The sequence below is a fragment of the Rhinolophus sinicus genome, linkage group LG07, assembly GCF_036562045.2.
Source record: "Rhinolophus sinicus isolate RSC01 linkage group LG07, ASM3656204v1, whole genome shotgun sequence".
Classification (NCBI taxonomy): domain Eukaryota; kingdom Metazoa; phylum Chordata; class Mammalia; order Chiroptera; family Rhinolophidae; genus Rhinolophus; species Rhinolophus sinicus.
This window is the reverse complement of record NC_133757.1, coordinates 9529054-9542186: the sequence shown is the minus strand read 5'-3', so window position 1 is coordinate 9542186 and position 13133 is coordinate 9529054. Positions and strand designations below refer to the sequence as shown.

Below are 13133 nucleotides of genomic sequence, written 5' to 3'. Positions count from 1 at the left end.
TCCTAGGGCACCCCTCTTCCTCCACCTCGTTTCCGCCTTTCTCCTCCAGCCCATTCCCACCTTTGATATCTGCACTTGCTGGCACTCTCTCCCTCTCCAGATCTCCTTGCCCAGCCCTGAGACCCACCATTTTGTGAAACCAACCCCACATGGACAGTACCCTCCTCAGGCTTTTTCCCCCAAATACCCACCAGCCTTGGGTCTATTTGCCAGGGCCCAACTCTTTTCTTAGCTGTGTTAACACTCAGTCATTTCCTAAGCAAGACTGGAAATCCCTGAGGGCAGCTCCCTATTCCTATGCTGTTGTCCGGATCTGGGAGATGTGGGAACGTAGGTACCCTGGATGGCCAGGAGGCCCTTCAAGTTCCTCTGACAAGGTCTTAGGATTCCAAGGCTCAACTGCTGTTTATTCAGGAATAAAGATCAGTATTATTAGTTGACAAGTTCAGAGCCAGCTCTCCCACCAACTTTCTCTTATAATCCTCACACGTGTACGTTTGGGCAAGTTGTTTCCTCTCTCGAGGCCTTTTCCTCCCATCTATGAACGGGCATGACCCCAGCCCCTCTCCGTGGTCTGGATGATTCTGGTGAGTCCGTACTTCTTCCTGTTGTGCTCTCTGTGCAGCTCTTTCTCTGTCCCCAGCCCAGCCGTCCAGCATGGTCTCCTTTCTGGGCTGTGCATTCCTGCAGCTCCATGAGTGTGGCCGGTTTGCCCGCTCTCCTGTAACATTATACAAGCGTAATCATATGCCAAGGGACCAGATCCAGGCTTGCAGTTATTTTGGGATGTGCGGGAACCTGTGGGAAAATGCTGGAACATGCCTGAGTCACTCAGGCAAATACCTTTCTTTCCGTGTTCCAGCATGTTTTGAACTTGCAGGCAGCACAAAAAAAGCCCGAGCGGGTGCACACGCCCTTTGTGTTCCGGCGTGAGCTTCCTGAGCAGCTCTCCCTGTTTCTCAGCCGAGCCACTTGTCCTCTGAGCTCGGAAAAGTTCCCGTGCAGAGGGGTGAGGGGCTGCACTGGATTAAGCCTTTGGAAGCCCTAAGTGGGGGAAAAATTGGGCTGCCACCCCCCATGGGTAAAATAAAATCAATAGTAAGCCACAAAAAGTGTAAGGAAGATCTGAATTTGCCTTGTTAAACACGGTTGCTATTTACAAATTCCTCCAGTTACAGTATGTGGTGTGTGCAGTGTGCCCTGCTGTCCTGGTAATGGAGCTGCCCACTAGGAACCCATGGAGACCAGAAGGGGCTGCTTCAGTCCACCGGATGGTGCTGAGCAGGACGAGGAGGAGCCGGGCCAGAGGACAGGGCGGTGCCAGCAATGGTGCCATCGCACTCAGTGGAAGGGAGCAGGAGGCAGCTGCACACGCCCTCCCCAGACTCATCCAGACAATGGGGGCAGAGTTCCAGGTGCAGCTGGAAGCCAGCCTGAGGAGGTGAGGACAGGATTGGAAAAGTATTCCAGGTAGAAGGGTCCTTTTTCTAGAACACTCCTGTCCTGTCCTGGGTGTCTCTAGCCAGAGCTTTGCCCTGATGTCCCCGGTTGCCCACACAGGCTGTGCTTTCTCCACAGCCCTATAGCTGCGGAAGAAGGCTGCCTTCTCTTGTCCAAAGAGATATCCTATCATCGGCCCCTCCTTTGTTCCTTTCCACTTCATCTCTCTCTCTCAACTGGTTCCTTTCTTCTCCTTCACCTACAAAAGTGCAAACCAAAAAAGAAACGTTTCCTGCTTGCTCCTTAGTTTACCCCCTTTATTATCAAATATCTTGAAAGAGCCAATTGAAGTCACCCCTTGGCCTCCCCTGCTCCATGCTGCCCTGTCCGTGCAATCCACACCCCCCTCCTGGGGGCAAAGGGCCGAAGTCATGGGCAGGACTTTTCTCAGTGCCTCTCCCCCATCACAACTGCCAGACTCACCCTCCTGCCCCTGCCCACTGGGAAACAGGTCACCCAAGCTCCCTCCCTGAACCCACAACTCTTATCACTGCGTGACCTTTAGTTTTATGTGTCAACTTGGCTAGGTGATAGTACCCTGATATTTAATCAAACCCCAGTCTAGGTGTTGCCATGGAGGTATCTTGTAGATGTGGTTAACATCTATAATTAGTTGACTTTAAATAAAGGTGATTACCCTCAATAATATGGGTGGGTCTCATACAATCAGTTGAAGGCCTTAAGAGCAAAACAGGTTTCTCGGCAAAGAAGACATTCTGCCTCAGGACTGCAGCATCAGCTCCTGCCTGAGTTTCCAGCCTGCTGGCCTGACCTACAGATTTCCAGCTAGGCTGTCCCCACAGTTGGGTGAGCCAATTCCTTAAGATAAAGCTCTCTTTCTCTCTCCTGAACACCAAGTTTGGTTCTCCCGAACACCAAACTTACATGCCTACAGGGCACACAGGAAAGTGAACATTAACCTGATAACCAGAATTCAAATTCCAGGCTTTCCTCGGTGTTCCTTCAGCACCAAGTTAGCTCTCTCACAGCACAAGCCTTCTGTCGCTGCAGTCTCAACTGCTCACAGAGGCCATCAGGTGGAGGGGTGGCAGAGCCACCTGTCACAGGGGGCAGGGCAGGGAGCAAACATGGGCTGCTTCTCAGCCCCACCCAGTGTTTGCCCTATGGGGACGAGTGTCCAGTATTAAAAGAACTTTCCAATTTTGAAGAAAAACCAGAACTCTGTTTTTGTGAAATCTCTCAATTTTTAAATATTTTAAAATGTTTTTAACAACCCAGCAGGCCCAACAACACCCATCTGCAGGCCAGCTTCGACCCTCAGGCTGTCAGTTAGCAACTTCGAAGTCCCACTGTGCTGTAAATACTTCATTCTGCTTGCAGTCCCTTCTGTCCTTCTCTCAGCCTCTCTGAGTTGAGAGAGCAAAGCCTGGGGTTCTTCAGCTCAATGGCACCCCACTTGGGGTGGAAAGAATGAACGGGAGAAATGGCATCAGAGAGAGGGAACTTGGCTCCCTGCTCCCATTCTTCCCTTCTTACGAAACCCTTTTAGATTTTCCCACCTCATCTGGGCTCTTCTCCAGTCACTCAAAGACCCGGCAGCACCCTGTTGCATCTGGTTCAGAGTTGGCCTAAGCTTCAAGGTCCCCCAGCCCCTGGCCCCTCTGTTCTGAGGAAGTCAGCGGTCTGCCTCCAGGCCCCCTCGTGTAAACATAGTCAAATCACTTCCCCTGTACTGGCCTCCACTGTTCACAGGTGTTTTAAGGCAGTGGTTGCGAGTCAGCTCTGGTGTCAGGCTGAGTTCCAATCCCAGCTTCCTCACAACAATTGCCACTGCAGGCAGACTTAACCTTTTTGAGCCTTGGTTTCTCCCTCAGTTAAATGGTGACAATAAGACTGAAATTGCTCTGTTCTTCTCTTGCACCAGTGATTAGGACATAAGAATCAGGGCACATGATGCCACCAGGGAAGCACTATAAAGTTGGCCACCACTAGCCATTGCAGCTGTCCTGAGATAGGGCCTCCAGGGAGAATGCCCTCGGCAAAGGGAGACCCCGAAGCAGTGTGGTTCTGGAAGCTGGAACGTACTTTTGGTGAACACACAGGAATGTAGACATGGTGGCTGTAAGAACACAGTGACCCTTAATTAGATAGTCCTGGCAGGTGGTATCTAATATGGCAGCCACCCGTCAGGATCCCTCAACATTGTGTATATGAAGGGTAATGATTAAGAGGGACAGTCCAGTTCCAAAATGAAGACACAAAAAGGATGCCCCTTTATACGTTTCTATTTATTTCTAAAAAATAAAATGTAAGTCAATTCAATCCTAGGTGGTGTGCGTTGACATAGAGCAGATGAGAGGGCCAGCAAACATCTGGTAGCAGTCAAGTGACACAGCTTTAGACCTTGGTGTCAGCTGCCTCCTCCGTCAGTCCCTGCCTAGAGACACAGCCACTATGTACTCACAACCTTGGCTTACACAGGCTCTCCACGGCCGCAGGGTCGCTCTTTATATCTGGACCTTTCAGCTTCCTCTCTCACCGTTCACTGTTTCATTCTCTACATATCTTTTTTTTTTTGAAATTCACATACTACACAATTGACCCATTTAAAGTGTACAATTCAATGGTTTTTAGTATATTCACAGAGTTGTGCTGCAACCCTCACCACAACCAATTTTAGACCATTTTTCATCATCTCAAAAAGAAGCTCCACATTCATTAGCATTTACTCCCCATTTTCCCCTAACCCTCCCTGCACCCCCAGCCCTTCAAGACCATTAATCTACTTCCTGTCGCTGTAGCTTTGCCTATTCTGGATATTTTATATAGATGGAATCATACAGTACGTGATCTTTTGTGACTGGCTTCTTGCACTTAGCGTGTTTTCAAGGCTTATCCACGTGGCAGTTGTCAGTGCTTTACTCCTTTTTTGTTGCTGAATAACACCTACTGTGTGACTAGACCACATTTTATTTATCCATTCGTCATTTGGGCTGTTTCTACTTTTTGGCTTTTATAGATAATGCTGCTATGAACTTTTGTGTATAAATTTTTGCATGGACAATTGTTTTTATTTCCCTGGGGTATATACCTACAAGTGGAATCACTGAGTCACATGGTAACTCTCTTTAACTTTTTGAGGAACTGCCAGACTGTTTACCAAAGTGTCTGCACATTTTACATTCCCACCAGTACCGTGCTTCCCCGAAAATAAGACCTAACCGGAAAATAAGCCCTAGCATGATTTTTCAGGATGACATCCCCTGAGCATAAGCCCTAATGTGTCTTCTGGAGCAAAAATTAATATAAGACCTGGTCTTATTTTCAGGGAAACACGGTAGGACAGGAAGGTTCGATTTCTCCGCACCTCGTTCTCTATGTTTCTTAGTTAAAATGGTTACGAGCATAGATTTGACTGAAGCTCCTTTCTTAGCACCAGGTGAGCTAGTCTACTGACTAGCTCATGGATTGTTTGCGTGGGGTCAGTTTCTCACCCCTGGTCCAGTCAGCTAGGGTCACAGTGATGAAGCCCAGTAACATGGCTCAAAACGTGGCTACTGACAGCCCATCATTCAGCAGAGCCTCTGGGAAGGACACGAGGCCTGAACAACATGACTCCCTGAAGGCAGAGAACTGGAGGCTGATACCAGCTTCATCCAGGGCCATGTGCGCAAAGAAGGCAGCGGGCCAAAGAAAGAAAATGGTGTTTCTTCTCTTGGGACCATGAGACAAATTGGGAGGCCTCGTAGCCTGTTTGATCTGCTTCAACCACATACAGTTCAGTCTCTAAATTTTCCAGTTAGTTGCTGGAGAACCTGCGTGCCCATATGAACAAGAAGGCCCATGTCTCCATCGCTAGGCCTCTCCCTTCCTCCCTGAATTGTCTAGGAACCTGAGGGGTGCACACACTCAGCTCAGTGTCGGCAGAGAGAACAGGAGGTGTGATTTGTTCACCAGCCAGTGTTTCAAGGCACCCTCAGTGGTGCTGTTGAAAGGCCTGCCATGTAGGGTAGATGCTCTTTTTGTAGAGACCTTGCCTGGATCCCTAAGGCCACCTCCCGGGACCACATGCCAAGCTCCCAGTTCAAAGCTCTCTGGGATCACACGGATACATCCGGCTGTTGGACCCAGAGCTTTCTCCTCAGCCATACCCTGTGCAGACACCAGCATGTAGTCCCCATGAAGACTCAGCCCAGGGCTGGCCCAGGAATAATAGACGTGGACCTTTCCAGTTCATTGGATTGCAAACTCACACACCTATTAGTATAAACAGATAAACAGTTTACTTAGCATAAAGAATATGGCTGCTGAGAGGGCTAATAAGAGGATGTGGAAAACATGTTCTGCTAACAGTGGAGCCTGCAAATCCATGGCATTCGTCAAGTGACCAAACCAGGAGGGGCCCTGAGAAGCCCTGCACTGGGCTGCACATTGACTGTTGACATTCCATTCCAGGTGTGATGCAGAGGAGGTGTGTATCACCATAACAAGACTCTTCCGAACACTTTCACCTGAACAAGAGTCTTAGCCAACTTTAATAGAACCGCTGAATACAGTCAAGTAAGTTTTACTTGTGGACATCCACCCTTGGGTCTGCAGGTATGCCCCCTGTGAACCCTAAGCTCCTTGCCACTTCCCCACCACCTCCCCCACTCACCAATCCCCCACCCTCCCGCCCCCACCTCCAGTTCAGATTTCTCTCACTGAGTTTTTCCTCAGGGCCTTTGGCATTTTTTCTGTCAAAATATCCTGAGAATCTATTCCAACAGGTTTTCCTGTCTTCGAATCTCAGAGAAAGGGGGCTAGGATCTGGAGATTTTGCTCCCAGGAGGCTACTGACTGTTAGACTAACTTTATACTCTTTCACCCTGGCAACCAGATTTGCTCAAGAGGTATTAAGGGAGGGGCAGGCTTCATCCACCCTTTACAAAAAGCTTTAAGCCTCTTTCCACTGAGGGCAACGAGTGCCTGCTTGTCTTACATTTTCAAAACTAAAAGAATCCTCTCAAAGACTCTTGCTTGAATAACGAAAATTCTAACATGACTCTGGGTCCGCCCTTGGACATAAAAGCAGCTGGAATGATTTAGAAATTTCCCCCAATAGGTGACTAGTTATATTAAAATATTTTTGAGATAATTTTGATGAATTACTGGCTCACAAAGTTCTCAGACCATAAAGATCATTCTCTCAAGTACGTTTTTAAACCATCAGGAATAAAAAATAATAATATGGTAACTCTTCCATTTTGTTCATTATATTTCACCCTAGTGGTCAAGATATTAGAGAATACATAGTTTAAAAATAAAGTAACATTTCGTAATCATTTCATGAGCAGTTTTAAGGATAAAGTTTCTTAGACAAGAAAGAAAGAAGGGGGAGGAGGAGGAAGGAAGGAAGTCTGTCCCAAGAATAACTTATCATTAATTAGTACAAAATGTATGGTTGAAATGGTTGATTTTGAAGAAACATGATTTTTTTTGATGCATTGGAATGCTAAATTCAAAATATTTCTTTAGCGCTAAGGCTTCCCCAAAGCTATCTGAAGGTCTGACATCTGCAGGGGGATTCATTTACGAGTGTAGGTGAAGGCTGGCAGCCTGTGGCCTAGGTTGACGGTGGCTGTTAAGTTAGGCCCTGGCTCCTCGTCCCCGCGTCCCTAGTAACTCGCCATGTGTCTCAGCAAGCTGCTTCCCCTTGGTTTCAGGAAATTCTGCAGTTCTGTGATTGTTCTTAAAGGACTCAGTCCCACAGATTATTCTACTCTGAGGCGAGGGAGTTTACCTTATTGACCAGGAGGGGGCGACCGCGGACTGTGCCTTCCATTTGTACCTAAGCCCGAAGAAATCCTTTAACGTTTTCTTAGGAAGTCTTTCTTGTGATTGCGGGCTCCCTTTTGGAATGAATTACTTCTTTCTTTATTTCTTATTTTGTATAATACAAGTGATACACTAAGACTAAGGCCTTATTTGAAAACCAAGCAAGGGAAGCAAGTACAGGATGTGTGTGGAACTGCTCTAAAGACTGGAACACAGCTAAGCATTCGTTCACTCTTTCATTCCATGAATAAATGACACAACCCCGTTCTCTAAAATTGGGGAGATTTGTGAATCAGAAATAATCTAATTCGCAATCCACTCTTATGGAAATGACCACACCTGTTTGAGATCTGGCCCAGTCACAGTGGTTGGTTTTCTAATAACATAAACCAGACTTTGGGGGAAAAGGCAAATGTTTTCAGCACTTTAATCCCAGGCTTATTCTTTCATAAGGAGCAGGGTCAAAATACTGTTGACAGGAAAAATGGGATTCCCTTGTATGAGATTGGACTATTTTACCCTTATATTAGAATGAAAAAATTAACGGTGAGGCATGCTTGTTTCTTTGGTAAATCCCCTACCTCACCCCACCCCCACTCCCATAGCTCTTGCTGGGGGCAGTAATTATGGGAAATCAGAGCACCCACCATCATTCCTCCTTTGGGGTCTAGAGCTGCTCTAGGCAGAATGGGCAAGGTATGGGCGGAGAGAAACTCTGTTAACATCACCATAAAGCCTAAATCCTGCATTTGAAGAGAGAGGCAACTTTTTCCTTCTGTCAAGAGGGGTGGTTCCGGTGATAGCAGATTGACAGATCTACCTGCCTATCAAGAACAGCTTAGGAGAGCTGGACATAACATGTAAGACATGTGTTTGAAGGTGAGCCACCCAGGTGGTGAGGATTTGAGGGCCAAGATGCTAGAGAGAAGGGTTAGAAGACAGATTAGCTTTGAGGCATTTGCCCATTCTGAAGAAGCAGAGAAGCTTCTAGCGTCTTATGCTAAGGGGACTAAAATTAGAGTTCATGGCCACTAAGGTGGAGGAACTCAAGTAAACATCTCAGGCCTTCAGCTGCGACTTCCTGAGGGCCACACCGAAAGACTAGGGTTGAAAATAGAGAAACCCTCACAAAGATTGAACCCCGCTTCCAGTGAGCTCCATTTTTGATTGGATTAAGGCAAGGTATCTCTACCTCAGTGCTAATTGACATTTTGGGCCCGATAAATTCTCTCTTGTGGGGACTGTCCTGTGCATTGTAAGATGCTTAGCAGCCTCCCTGGTCTCTACCCACTAGATGCCAATAAACCAGTCCCAGCCCCACCCCCAAGTTCTGACAACCAAAACTGTCTCCAGATACTTCCAGATGTCCCTTGGTGATCAAAATTGCCTCTGGTTGAAAACCACTGGATTAAGGTTGTTTGTCTGGACCCTAACTGCCTGCCAGAAGGAAAAATAAATCTTATCATCATCCAGAGCCTCAATTATATAATTTTTCATGTGTGATGTCTAGCACTTAATAAATAACATAGCTTCAAATAAATAACAAAGTTGATAGAAATAAAAAGAAATAGACAAATCCATGTGAAAAATTGACATAAGTGGAGCCACTTTAAAATAGAGCCAGAACAGCCATTAACTGTTTGCTCATCTTGCTCCTTAAACCTTTGGAATGTTTGGACTGGACAAAATAACCTTTGCACTGGGCCAAAGTGACATGTCTTACAAACTGTTTGTAACGCTAACAGGAAAGCAGACGTCATCCTGATGACAAAGACAAATGATTGTGGACATTCTTTAGAACTAGTAACTGGCGATGTATATAACTAAAGAGTAATTGAGCTTTTCAATGCCAATAGAACGCCCTTTCTTCTATTTATGTAATTATTTCCCTTCCTTTTCTCATAAAAACCCCTTGCCTTCTCCTCATAATCAGGACACAATTTGGGTTTCTGTCTGAGTCTGTGCCCTCCAATTGCAATCCTTTGATTTCAAATAAACACTTGTTGCTCTTTATTTTTAGGTTAACATCCACAATCATAGTGGGAGGTTTTAGAACACATCTCTTAGGAACTGATGGAATAAGCAGACCTAACAAACAAAAAAACCAAGTTTGGACAACCAAAGTTTGGACACTGAGTTAAACCGTGAAGAGGGAAGAGTTTCTGGAAGGAAAGAGTAGGGTATAGGGTCTAGTTGCATGAGTGAAAGGGCTGGGAAAAAGTAGTGGTGGTGGGTTGTGATATTGTAATTTATAATAAGAAATATACATTTGGTCTTAGCCCCTGCTTCTGGCAGTTAGTTCTTAAACACTTGGAATTTCCCGAGTGAGGAGATGGATAAAGGTATCTCTTGTTATGTCAGTGAGGTGACTTTTGGAAAGCCCCTAAGTCCTGTAAGGATGGGTGCTGGTTACCAGAGGAACCAACCGTGTCATTAAAGAGGTGGAACTTTCAATCCCACCCCCTGACCTGGAGGGGAGAGGTCATCAGAATTGGGTGCAGCATAATAGGGACATTGAGGGAAAGTGGACAGAGATGGGGAGAAAAGGAGTGTCTTTGTGGGCCCCCTCTGTCTGGAGGCCTAATGCTATAAGACCTCTGCAGCCTGGATGGTACAAGGGAGCTGCCTAAGCGCAGACATCTCTTTTGTTCCTTCCTATGCTGGTTGCTCTGTGGAGATCTACCAGCACCTTCAGTTCACGACTGTGGCCTACATCGTAGCTCAGTGATGTTTGGGTGAGCAAAGACTAGTAAGGCAGACAAAGGGCGGGAAGCACTTTCTGATTAACTAGGAGGGTGTCTCCTACAAGCTACGGGTGGAGTTCTCCTCCCACAGCCTTGCCGCTGAGGTGCCACCAGGTATCACCAGACTTAGATGAGAGAGTCCTATGGTTTGAGGGCTATTTCCAAATTGAGAGACATAGAACTCAATGTCTGATTTTCGTCCCTACTCTCTGCTCAGTATTTTGGCGATAAGTACCCAGCACACAGAAAGGACGCCTGTCCCACCTGGGTCACTCAGGTATTACTGATACCTAATATATGGCAGATATTATGCTAATTGCTGCTAAGACACAGAGTATAAACGTGGGATATAGATGTAGATGAGACCTATCTTTTGCCTTCAGGGAGCTCCTCTCAGCTCAGCAGGGGTCAGGGGGTGAGTGGCAATAAAACAAGTTTGAACACAGTGTGCTGGGGCAATGTATGACAACGTCATTTGCTAATAAAATGCAGATGTAATCGGGACCCTTATGAGTAGATTAGGGGAATCTAGTTAAGACTTTGAGAATCTTCTGGGGGAGCAGGAGTAAGTAACATGAACAAAAAAGCCTACAGGTGAAAAAATATGAAGTTCATTGCCGGAAATTTTATTCAACTTTTTTTTTTAATTACAGCAAAACACCAAACCTGGTGCTTCCCAAGAGAAACTAACGAAGAAACATGGCAAAACTGCCAAATTTAAACACATGAACTATTGGGATTATTTGCAGGCAAGTCTTCTTTTTTTTTAATCCTCACCCCTCACCCCCATCCCCTTTAGCAACCATCAGCTTGTTCTCTATATCTATGGGTCTGTTTCTATTTCTTTTTGTTAGATTCCACATGGAAGTGAAATCATGTGGTTATTTGTCTTTGTCTGATTTATTTCACTTAGTATAATACCCTCTAGGTCCACCAAGGTTGTTGCATATGGCAAGATTTCATTCTTTTTCATTGCTGAATAATATTCCATTGTGTATATATACCACATCTTCTTTATCCATTCATCTTATTCAACAATTATTGAGGGCTCACTCTACACCAGGCACCATGCTAGGAGCTTGATATACATCTGCGAACAAGACTCAGTCCTTCCCCACATTGCTTAGGGCTGATCTAGTACAGCGATTGAAAAGGAAACAGGTCATTTCAGTGCCTTGATGGGGAGAAGTCCCACAGTGAGCTGCCTGGAGTAGCTGCAGCATAGACTATATGCAAAGAAGTGGAGGGAAATATGTTTGTTGGCTTATGTAGGAACCATGTTATGTCTTAAAATTCAAGGCGAGGCCTTCTGCCAAATTTGATTGGTAGCAGGGAACTTCTGACACTTAATGAGCAGAGAAGTGGCCTGTTACATATATGAACACATTAGGCAAGAGTCGTCCTTGATCCCTGCCCTCACCAGGGTCAACTCAGGGTTCAAGATGGCATGGACGGTGGCATGCATGTGGCTGATAGGATAGGTCATGAGGCCTGAGTTCAAGCTTGTGGGACATGGTGGTTCCCCATTAGTATCCATCCGTGTTTTACCCCCACTGCCTGGGAAGGTGAGATGCCTGGCCTGACAGATGGCCGAAGCTCAATGGCTGACACCGTGCAAGGGGGGACAATTTCTTAGCTGTTACATTTCAGGCCATTTTTGTTTTCAGTCTTTTTCTGAGAGAAAAAAAAAAAGTTTTTAAAGCATAATCACTGTAGAGACATTAAACTTTTTTATTTTTATTTTTTATATTGACTCCTTATAGCTGGAAAAGACATTGAGATGTGTGGTACGGCCCTCTCCTTTTCCGATGTGGACAGCAGTGTCCAGAGAGGTTAGGTGGCTTCTCCTAATGGCCAATCTTAGAATAAACCTGATCAGCTTACCATTTCCCCATCTTCTGCAAACAGAAAAACATCAGTCTTACTTTGGGAAAACTCTCAGCCCAGATGGGGCTGAAGTCTCCGCTCTTGATGCCATTTGTCAGACTTAGCTACTCAGAGCCCCAGCATGAGCTCTGTGGCTTTTGCTGAAGCTGTGAGAATCTGTCTTCTTCGGGAGTGCGTTAGCTGGTAGAATATGAAGCAGGAGCTTCCAGGGGTCATGATCCAGAGAGAACATGCCCCCAAACAAAGTCAACCAGAGGAAAACAAAGCTGAGAGGTGGAAAGTGTGAGACTAGGTTCCAATAACATGATTTGAACCCCTGGATCCAACCATGCCTGATGGATATCTGCCCCTGCACTTTTCAGTGTGTGAACTAATACATTCTCTTACTTGCTTTGTGTTGCGTTTCACTTACAACTGTGTCTGAACTAATAGTTTCCTGACTTGCCATTTCTTTCTCTCTCTGACCCACAAATGTTATTCCTGGGCTTGTCCAGCAGGGTTACTTGGGTCTGTGACACAATTTCCCCCCCATCTATTATTGCCTTCTGCTGTGGAGACTCTCCAAGCAGGATGGTGACAGCAACAAAGTGTGAGTGAGGCAGTTAGTCTGGGCTTAGCAACATGGAAATGAGGCTGAGTTTCCAAAGGCTCTGGCTGCATTTCACCTCGTATCTCAATGGATTTCTGTAGTGACATCATGTTAGTAGAAATACAGACAACTCATCCAATGAGAAACTAACCAAGATATATACATAATTAATCATTTTTGCCTCTTGTTTTCAAATATATGTATACATGTGTTTTATATGTATACATATTTTAAGAAAGGAAAACTGTATTAAAATCGTAATACTCAATATATGCTGATGACAAGAGATGAATACAAGTCATGTTTGACTTCTGCAATTACATGAGGTGCTCAAAGTGGTTACCATGAGTGTCCAGATACTTCGGATTACGGCAAACTACTGCTTGAGCAACATTGACTGAAGTGTCCACTTGTATACAACTTTTTGGCACTCCCCAGAATATTACACATATATGTGAGTTAATACATGTGTATATTGATTACACAAACGTATATATTCTGAATTTAGAAGTAATGTACTCCCATTGCAAAAAATTCAGAAGGTAAAATATATATATAAAGAAACAACTCTTGGGGCGGCTGGATGGCTCAGTTGGTTAGAGCGTGAGCTGTTAACAACAGGGTTGCTGGTTCAA

General features: G+C 45.5%; 1 long non-coding RNA gene across 1 annotated transcript; it reads left to right on the top strand.

The window, feature by feature from the left end:
* Positions 1–288: 288 nt before the first annotated feature.
* LOC141572886 (uncharacterized) lies at positions 289–10772 on the top strand. Its single transcript, XR_012498378.1, has 3 exons — positions 289–1441; positions 5917–6021; positions 10676–10772. It is a non-coding gene; the product is annotated as an uncharacterized LOC141572886 (long non-coding RNA).
* Positions 10773–13133: the final 2361 nt, after the last annotated feature.